The sequence below is a fragment of the Octopus bimaculoides genome, chromosome 2 (assembly GCF_001194135.2).
Source record: "Octopus bimaculoides isolate UCB-OBI-ISO-001 chromosome 2, ASM119413v2, whole genome shotgun sequence".
Taxonomy (NCBI): domain Eukaryota; kingdom Metazoa; phylum Mollusca; class Cephalopoda; order Octopoda; family Octopodidae; genus Octopus; species Octopus bimaculoides.
Genome location: NC_068982.1, coordinates 55,789,402 through 55,800,113, shown reverse-complemented (window position 1 = coordinate 55,800,113; position 10,712 = coordinate 55,789,402).

Below are 10,712 nucleotides of genomic sequence, written 5' to 3'. Positions count from 1 at the left end.
CACACACACACACACACACACACACACACACACACACACGCATATCTATAAGTTATAAAAACTATCTAAGACAGCATACCCTGCCGGCTAGGGTACATTTACATCAGTAACAAATTAAACTGTTTCAATAATTATCCAGAGAAAATGTAACGCTCTTTTTACTACTTTTTCATTAGTTTATATATTTTTTAAATAAAATTATACGAGACTTTCTTCTTCCGTATTACCATTACAATGTGAATGTGCTAAACGACAGTGTATGTATTTTATAAACTTTAATTTATCAGAAGATTGTGATATATATAAATATTATATATAATGTCCGATTCGTAAATCAGAAAAATGAGCTTGCACCGTATATGTAACAGAGTATGTAACTTTAATATAAAGATCCTTGTATTACAGACAGACAATGTTACCAATTGGTTTCATGCAAAATTAAAGCTCCTTACAAGGAAGAGTGATCATGCGATTGTGGGGCATGTTTGACAAGAAAATGTAAAACTAGAGCTCTTTTGCTTCGAAGATGCAAAAATTATTTCGATTAGACAGAATATGTTTGCATCTTCAAAGCAGAGAACTTCTAGCTATACATTTTCTTGTTAAACACTTCCGACAGCTGAAAAATCAGCCTTCCTTTCTAAGAAGGTTTAATTCTATCGGAAACAAATATCATTTGTCTGTAATTCATAGTTCTAAATTTATAATTTTGTAATCAGAGTGTGTGTGCGTGTAATATATATATATATATATTTACTATGTATAACTCTGTGTGTGTGTGTGTGTGTGTGTGTGTGTGTGTGTGTGTGTGTGTGTGTGTGTGTGTGTGTGTGTGTGTGTGTTACATATTTATAGAACAAGTTTTGATGGAAACATTTTTTAACTATTCATTGTGATTTCGTATTCGATATTTAAAAGCGAAAATAATTTTTTCGTGCAAATATAATGGAGGTTTCTTTTTTCGTAACGAATCAATAAATCCCCAAAGTGGTAGAGTCTTGAATATCTCTTACTAATAATGATATACATTAAAGTAACCATTCCAATAAAATTATATGTTCTTAAGCAGATTAAAACATTTGATGTGTCTCTTCATTAGTAAATTTAGAACGAGGCTGAATATTTAAATTCAGTCTCATGCAGAGGATGGATCCGCATTTCTTCACTGGAAATCATTTGATTGATCGATCAACGTGAGAAATACGAAAGAACGCTTGTGGAACCTAAATGGAGCTTATGAAAATATCACCCCATTGTAGACATAATAATACGGATTTTTAACAGCGATACGAGACCATAAATTTTGGAGAAAGACATTGTCGATTTAATTGACCTAGTACTTGACTAGTATTTATTTTATCGACACCAAAAGGGTGAAAGAAATTGAAGGAGGATTTAAACTCAGAACGTCAAGAAACGTAATTAAATGCAACAAGGGATTTTGTCTGCCAGTTTACTGATTCAAACATGTACGCTATGTCAGTTATGTTGTGGCTGGGATGTTGCACTCACAATCGTGAGATCATTGTTTCCAGTCCCGGACCGAGCGGTGAGTTGTACTCTTGAGCAAAACGCTATATTTCAAGTTACTCTGAGACCACTTCGACAGCTGGCGTGTGCATCTGTACTGGTAATGTCGATTTAATGGAGGGAGTACGTTAATGTGTAAATGTGTAGCACATGCATTTTATCGCTATAAACAAATCATCTGTGCAAGTTGTTCAGCAAGAAATTGCTGGACCCTCATCTGTTGTCTACGACAGGAGAGTCCACGAGAGTCCACGTTTAAAAGTAAACTATTCATTATGTACTTATTTTTTGTTGGGCACACTTATTGTATCATCCTTTTCAGACTAATGTGTGTCAGCAGGGCTGGCCCTAGGGTTGCTGGCGCCCCGGGCAAGCTGAACTTCGGCGTGTGCAAGGTGACGGTCGTGTAAATTTCCTTGTCTTTGTCACGCTCTCCTCGGCGCTCCCTAGTACATAGCGCCCCAGACGACTGCCCGAGTTGCCGGTACCTTGAGCTGGCCCTGTGTATCAGTAACAAACTGCTCAGTGTGTAGTTCAAATAATAGGAAGTTACATATTTCTGAACAGAAATTGACATGAAAATAGTTTTAATTTCAAGTCAACTTTCAGTAATCTAGTTCAACAATCTTATAGAAAGAACAAACCGCATATTTACTTAACTGAAATTTTTTTTCGTTTATAATATACAAATATATTATTTCATGAATTCTAATTTGTAGTATTTTTCTAGAAATGCGGCGAACTGGCAGAATCGTTAGCACACTGGGCAAAATGCTTCATGACATTTTGTCTGTATTCACGTTCAAAGTTCAAATTCTGCCGAGGTCAACTTAGCCTTTCATCCTTTTGGAGCTGATAAAATAAGTATCAGTTGAACACTGGGGTCGATGTATTTGACTTACTTCCTCCCATGAAATTACTGGCCCTCTGTCAAAATTTGAAACCGATATTTGTGTCTATATATCTTAATTTGATTTCTTCATTCTGAGGTTACTCATCTTAAAATAGCAATGACAAAAATAAGTCAAGTGTTGGTAACTTATAAAATATAGTTATAAAATACGTTATGATACAGAAACTATTTAAACTGTGAATATTTAGAAAACAAAACAAAATGTTATCTGAAATAGGTAACATTTGAACCGTTATATAATATGTATGGCTGTGTGTGTAATATTTGTGTATTGGTTATATAAAATCTATATGTAAAGTATGTGCAAGTTTTCACATGAGTTCAAAGATATATTTAATAAATTTGTAATTATAAAATGCTTGAATAAACTTTTTTAAATTGATACCTTTTTTTCACTTTGCTTCTCCAAAATTTAATTCCTATTCTTTTTTTCTTTTTCATTCATTTTTCTTTTTCATTCATTTTTCTTTTTCATTCATTTTTCTTTCTTTTCTTTCCTATGTAATTTATATTTGAAAAATATTCTAAAAGGAAAATGCGTTTCAGTCACAGAGGCGAAGTACTTAACAACTTGTATGTTGGCGTTAATTTGACAACCGCTAGTAAATTATTAACACACTACAGTTTGTGAGATAATTAGAAAATTTAGTATATCTACTACACTTTATGAAATATTTTAACTGGTGCTTCATCATAATATGTTCAACCAGCCTTATTCCAAGATCTGCAAGTTTGTGATTCGTTTACGCACAGGATTTTATAAAAGCAGCATTGTTGGGGCAACTTCTAGTGTGCGAATGTAACAGTCATCGTCTAGCATTCAGACCATGTATTTTGGATGACTGCATGTTAAACTTTGATTGTCAAAATGTCTTTACCAGTCCAGTTAATATGTAAAAGCGTCAAAAGGCTTTTGCCTGAACTCTATCAGTTGAGAATTTCCATCTTCGGACAATATACGTTTTTGTTTTTGTTTTGTTTTGTTTTTTGTAGCATCAGTGTTCTTCTTGAAGTGGCGTAGCCGTTTCTCTTCTATTTTTACTGAAGACACACAAAATTACCAAGGTATATTTTTGGACAACTGCTTATGGTGAGGGTGATATCTTCGGTGTTAACTCCACAGAGTCTGCATCGATTATCACATTTTACTCTTTTCCCTGCATCCCTGTCTCTTTTGTGCATCAGGTATTTGGTTGATATTTCCTGTTCCTGGATTGCAAACGCATACCCTTCAAAGTGGGAGTTAGTAATCCGGTTGTTGGCCCATGATAAGCTGCTTTGATGATCAATGTTACTATTATCTCGGAGTTTTCTATTAACATATCCATGCATGGTCCTCTGCTCATATACGCTCATTCTTTCATCTGATGATTCATTGTGGTAGAGTCGTGTGATTTCTTTGGGTATGTATTTAAGTTTATCAGACAAGGAATGCTGCTCAAGGGGCTGCCTTCCAAGTCTTATGATATTATCAGCCTCATGTATGCAAACTTGGTCAAGCGATGCACTTCGACATTTGATGGTTAAAAGATGCTGTCGAAGGGATATGATACGACATTCAAAGGCATTCTGGATTAATGTTAAGTCTCTACCGCCTTGTTATGGTTTTAGGTGGAGACGGTCTACGGCATTGTTGATGTGGAAATTATGTGTGCTTGTTAGTATTTTCCAGGTTTTCACATCAATACCTCAGATCTCATCAAACATCCAATCAGGTATCCAGAGAGTTCCGAGGTCCAACTTTTCTTTATTCGGCTATAATATTCTTTTATGACAGGTGTTTTATTACAGGTGCCATTGCAAGATATGTTTTCATCCACCCCTAGACACCTATAACATTCCTCATCAGATATAGGGAAAAGAGTCGAGGCATTGAAGGAGATGTTGCTAGTCTGGTTTACAGTTTTCCCTCTTTTCCCAATCGTATAACAACATTCGTCCTAACAAAGCTTCAACCCTATATCCTTTGAGAATGTTGTAACTAGGTTAAGGTTCTTTTTCATCTCATGCATATTCTTTGCATAAAGTTTCAAGTCGTCCACAAAGAAACAGTGTGTAATTTTGGTATTTCTGTTTCCTTGTGAACCAGTGAGATATCCTTCAGACTTCCTTAACATCAATGACAAGGGGTTTACAGAAAGTATAAACAACATCACAGAGAGGCTGTCTCCTTGGAATATGTCTCTACGATACTGTATTCTATCAGTGATAATACAGTCACTCGAGTTTAATTTCAAGATGGTGGCCCATATGATGAAGTCCGGTCAGCTACGGCTTTGACTATGCTCACTGGAACTTTACCAAGTTGAAGAGGTTCTAATATCCATGATATCTATGAGTGGGGAACAGAGCCAAAGGCTTTTTTGCAGTCTAGTCACATTGAAATTAATTTCCTTGTATGCTCCCGCACCTCTGACATCACATGTTTGTTGATTAACAATTGCTCGGCACATCCCCAGACCCCCTTCTTCCCAGCTGTTTGTTCTGTTGTGATGATGTTATTGCTTTCACAATAGTCTTGGAGGAAGAGGTTTAAACATGCTATAGATATCTTATACATTAAGTTCTGGCATACATTAGGCCGGTAGTTTTTTGCCATGTGGGTGGTTCTGCATTTGGGGATCAATTTTGTCACTGCCAGAGCTAACCAGTGTGGTATGCTAGTGTTCCCATTGAGAGCTTACTGGTACCGGTTGATAAGATATGGTCGGTAGAAGGTTAGCTTCTTGTACCAATTGGGACGATCTGCATCCAGAATTAAATCATTTTACTGTGAAGCAATTACACCAACAAGCAACATATTTGGAACATAAGAAGATTAGTGACTGTAACTTTATTAAAAACATATCTGAAATCAATCGTCTTACCAACTCTATAAACGAAAACGAAAACGTGAATTATGTGAGAACACTACGTGGTTTCGCAGTTAGGGACATTCCAACAGATTCTGCCAGCCAAACTACATTACTGGCTAAAATAATTGACCATTATTCCCCTACTACAACTATGATAAATAGCAGGCACAACCACAACGATTATTATAGTAGTAGTAGTAGTAGTAGTAGTAGTAGTAGTAGTAGTAGTAGTAGTAGTAGTAGATGATTGCAGTAATAATGGTTGAGTGCGTGGTGTTATGAGCCAGGCTGTGTTGTAGGGAAGGTTCGGAAGTGAGGGGGTAGGCATGTCCTGTCGGAAGTGGGCCTGTGGATCCCACCGGAAGTGCCTCGGTGAACATGCGGCATTCAGTGAAGCACGGGAGTCATTCGGCGGCGAACAGCACATCGGAGCGGACTTATGAGTCGGTACTGCAACGGATAGCGCACGTGGACGTGGAGTGAACCTTGGAGATCGAGACAGCATGTGGATGTTGAAAGTGACCCTTTTTCTGGACAAGCAGGTAAGACTACCGTGATTCTCTCTTTGCTTCTGTCTTTTTTCTTCCTTTACATCACAGAGTGTATTGTAGCATAGTGGATTAGAAGTTCTTGCTGGTGTGGTTGTCGTTACAACTGCTGTTGATGTGGGAGTTGGAATCGTGAGCTGTTCTATACACTCACCCGCCCACACACAACCCACACACACACACACACACATTTATATATATATATAAATATATATATATATATATCCGCGTAATACCTTGTATTAATCGTCTCCCAGCAGGTAGTTAATAGAAGGGAGATAGTATGTATGTATGTATGTATGTATGTATGTATGTATAACTGAGATCTAGTTAGACGTAATCACATGACTAAGAAATCCATATTTGAAATAAAGAACTTGATGCATGTGGCATTCAAAATTCAACTCCTTCAAAAATGTTAAAAAGACAATTATATAAATAGATACGAATGCTGAAACGGAACGAGTAGTACCTGTAATTCAAACGGCCAGCCTTGTCACATTCTGTGTCATGCTAAATCTCCATAAGAACTACATTAAGGGTATGTGTGTCTGAGGAGTGCTCAGTCACTTGCACGTTAATTTCACGAGCAGGCTGCTTCGTTGATCGAACCAACTGGAACACTCATCATCGTAACCGACAGAGTACGGGTTACGAGATTTATCTTTTATCTTGCTGTTCCAGTGAGCATAGTCAAAGCCATAGCTGACCAGACTTCCTCATGGGCCACCATCTTGAAATTAAACTCAAGCAGAGATTGTATTATTACTGAAAGAAGGCATATTTATCTTTTATCTTTTATCCTCTCATTTAAATCATAACAACTTTTCTTGATCATTGCATACGCACACATCGACAAAGAGCCCACATGATTCCGGGTTCAGTCTCACTGAGTGGCACCTTCTGCAAGTATCTTCTACTATAGTCCCGGGTTCACCAAAGCCTAGTGAGTGGGTTTGATGGCCACATTTATTTCTCCCCTAATAGAAGATACAGAAAACTGATTCAATATGAATAGTTCTGTCAACAAAAATACATTGGTTCCCAGTACAGTTTGTACGTGATAATGTGCGCGGAATAAACACAAAGCATGGCGTCAAACTAAAAATGAAATCATACCCCTCATCTAAGTTACAAGAGATGGTGCGCGACAAATATATTTTGAAATAACCTTGCGATATCAGAAGGAGTGCGCAACTCCTTCTTGTAATTTAAGATAACCTCGGAAGGCTATCGTATGTGGTGGATCAAATAGTTTGAGGCTTTCCTTTTCTTTTTCTATTGTGGTATTCAGCATAACAGCAACAATGAAGTACCGCCACAGCCGTAGCAAATATATGGAGAGCTGTAGTCGCAGTTCTCAGCACACCATCATGTGACCTCATCGTTTTTAGAGGTGCTGCGTAATCAATTATTGTCACGATCATTTTTGATTATAAATAAATAAATACCTTCTATAATCAAAGACGGCGAACGCTTGTGGTGCTTAGTGTAATAAATATTAACGGCAATGTAAGATCTCCATTTCTGCATAATCAAGTAAGAAGTAGAATAAACGGGAGCAGTTTTGATCCTCATAGTTAATAACAGAAAGAATACGATCGCAAATATAAACGGCCGAAATGGGGTTCTTCCGAATAGTTTTTAGAGTTACGTTACTCTGTTGAGTGCGTAGCCTGGACATCAGAGAAATGTTCCAGGTAGACCCTCTACTTCTTCGAATCTGGAGATCATAGCTCCGATTCTAAGGAAATGTGGTAAGAATGCCTCAGGAAAGAATCGATAGACAAGTCTTATGGGCAAAATATGAAAACGTGAGGAATCCCAGGGGTAGACCATAAGGAGGTTGCTTGGATAACATCCATGCGCACGGTTTATCTCGTTGGGAGTTCCAGCAGGTTCTACTGGACACGGTAGCTACTGACGGAATCCGATGGAAGCCGTGCTCAAGGATTCTACCCCATAACTCTTCCAGCGGGTGAAAAAGATGAGTCGAGATTTACATACACAAATAATCTACACATAAAAACACAAACACCTGTATTTATTGGTTTCAAATTTTGGCACAGGGCCCACGGTTTCGGTAGAAGGACATTCTCGCTTTCATCGACTCAAGTGTTCAACTGGGACTTACGTTATTGACCCTGAAAGGATGAAAGACAAAGTCGATCCCGGCAGCGTTTGAACTCAGAAGGTAAAGACGAACGAAATACCCTCAGGCATTTTACCCGGCATGCTAAACATCTTGCCAGCTCGCTGTCTCTAAGTCTGTATATATTGATTTCAAATGTTGACAGATGGCCAATAATTGCCGGGGAGGGGGCAAGTCCATTACATCGACCACAGTGCACAATTGGTATTTATTTTATCGACCCGGAAATGATGAAAAAAAATTTAGACCTCGGCGGAATTTGAACTCACAATATGAAGACGGACGAAATGCTGCTAAGCATTTTGGCCGGCGTGCGAACGATTCTGCCAGCTCACCACCTATATATCTGCACACACACACACAAACACACACACACACACACACACACACACATCCACACAAACACACGCACACACACATAAACACAAATACACACACATTTATGTAAATGCATGTATCATATATATAAATATTTGTTTGTGTAGATGTGTGTGTGCTATTGCGTGCGTGCGCGTCTAGCGTCTTTGTGTGAAATTCATTCATGAATTTCTCGTCTAGTTCACATATTTCTTTATTTCTTCATATTGTCATTATGACGTCACAATATCGGAAACGTTTTCTCCAACACCTTCGTTTCTAATAATATTCAGTCTCTTTCAACCTTTCGCGGTGATTAGAGGCTAGGGAATGTGTGCGTCGGGGGACGTACCCGGACACCTGAAGACTAGAGTGAAGTCAGAGTCATCTTCACCTTGTTTTTGGTGTTTGTGGGGATATTTTGAGCAGACCCTCACAGGTGTGCCCTCCACACAATAGTTTCCTCACAACTTTCAGAAAAAATGGATATCGTTTAACCCATTACCTCTCATAATTCTATTAACTGGAATGATCAAAATAACTTTTTAGATAGAAATAAGCGAGATATTGAGTGAAAAATTAGCAAACCTCATTTGAATATCAGAGAAATATACCTAGTAGATATAGCAAAAAGGTTAGATATGTGTAAATATTGACAGATAATTATGAAATTTGTAATTTTTAAGTAATCACTGGTAGGTAATGGGTTAAGGAAATATTCTACAAATATCTCACCGTTAGCATACTTTACGACTATATCGGAATTTAATGCGAAAAAAATACAGGTCGCGCACACATATGTACTGACATACATCCCAATTTATTTTCAAAATTTCAAGTTCCATTTTCTGGATATATATACGTTGTGTGTCAGTATATATGTGTGTAATTTCGCGAATTTTTTCTCCTTGTTTTTTTTTCATATTAAATTCCGATACAATCGTAATCTATACCATCTGAGATGTATCTATAGAAAATTTTATTAAAATTATACACATTTTTCATGAAGTTGTCAGGAAACAAAGTCGGGGACACAATTGTGTGGGTCTGCCGTTTTATGCACCTTTGAGTTCTTAAACACCCTCTGTAACATGCTGGTTGGTACCATAACATAGTTACAAGGTGTCCGGTATCGTTCCTCCAACCGTATGAACTCTTAGCCAGGCAATTTCAGGACAGGAAACCTGGAGGTTCCAACCAGAAACGATACTTCACTTTCGATATATTCACACACAATATTATTTCATTGTAAACAATCGTGTAACTGTTAGGAGATATGATAGTGAGGATGGGTAAATAAAAATCATACATGAAATATTCCTTTCTACTATAAAAGAAAAGTATAAAATTTGTTGGAGTCAGTAGTCGATCATATTCACCCCAAAGTTAGACTGGTATTTATATTATCAACAACAAAAGGATCAAGGGAACCGTCGTTCGCGGTGGAATTTGAACTCAGATTGCAAAAGTGGACGAAATGCTGCCGGCGTGCTAACGAATCTGCCGCTCACTGTCTTATAAACATGAATAATGGTTACTCAACATAATCCACATGTAGATGTAGAGATTAGGGTTATAAATCGGTAAGTGTTTAAATAAAACACAAGTTTACTGCTATTAAAATGGCTGATATTTTCTTGATATATCGATTATAATAAAGGCAAAATTCTGTTTGTTTGCGCCCCCTCTATCTCAGTCTACATTTGTTCTACATAGACTTAATTATAACTTTTTGGAATGAGAATGATCTCGGGATTGAAAATCTGCCCTTCATTTGGTTCTTGAACATTCAGTATTTGGATCTGATTCAAAAGCATTTGGGTTGTAACTTCTACCAGGTAAAGTTTAGCTTTTTCACGCCATCTTGTTTGGCGTTTCTCAGATGACATCAGAGATGAAGGGGAAATAAATGACATTCGCTTCGTTAATTTTACGTCTCGATCCGAACGTCGGGACAAATTGGCCAACAGTTGGAATTCAACCTGAGACTGGAACAATAGAATGATTGCATTAGAGAATTAATTCTCATCCATCCTTTAACGTCTGATCAAACACAAGCGTGGCGTATAATCATTATAGACACACTATTGTTATGCCATTTAGCTCTCTTTAGTTTTGTGCCACAGGCCCGATGAGCCCTTCCAAGGAACCAGTCCATGGAGTGCGGCTTTTAATCTAGTCTCTAATAAAGGAAAGTAGTTGCTTCATTAATTGTCCGATAATTTTCATATAATCACTATAGCTGCAAACGCAATTTGACAATACGGCTTTGGTTATAAGTGTAAAATGTGAGACTAAGAATGCTGTTTATGTGCAACATCTCTCTGTTTCTCTCTGTCTCTCTCTCTCACTCTCTC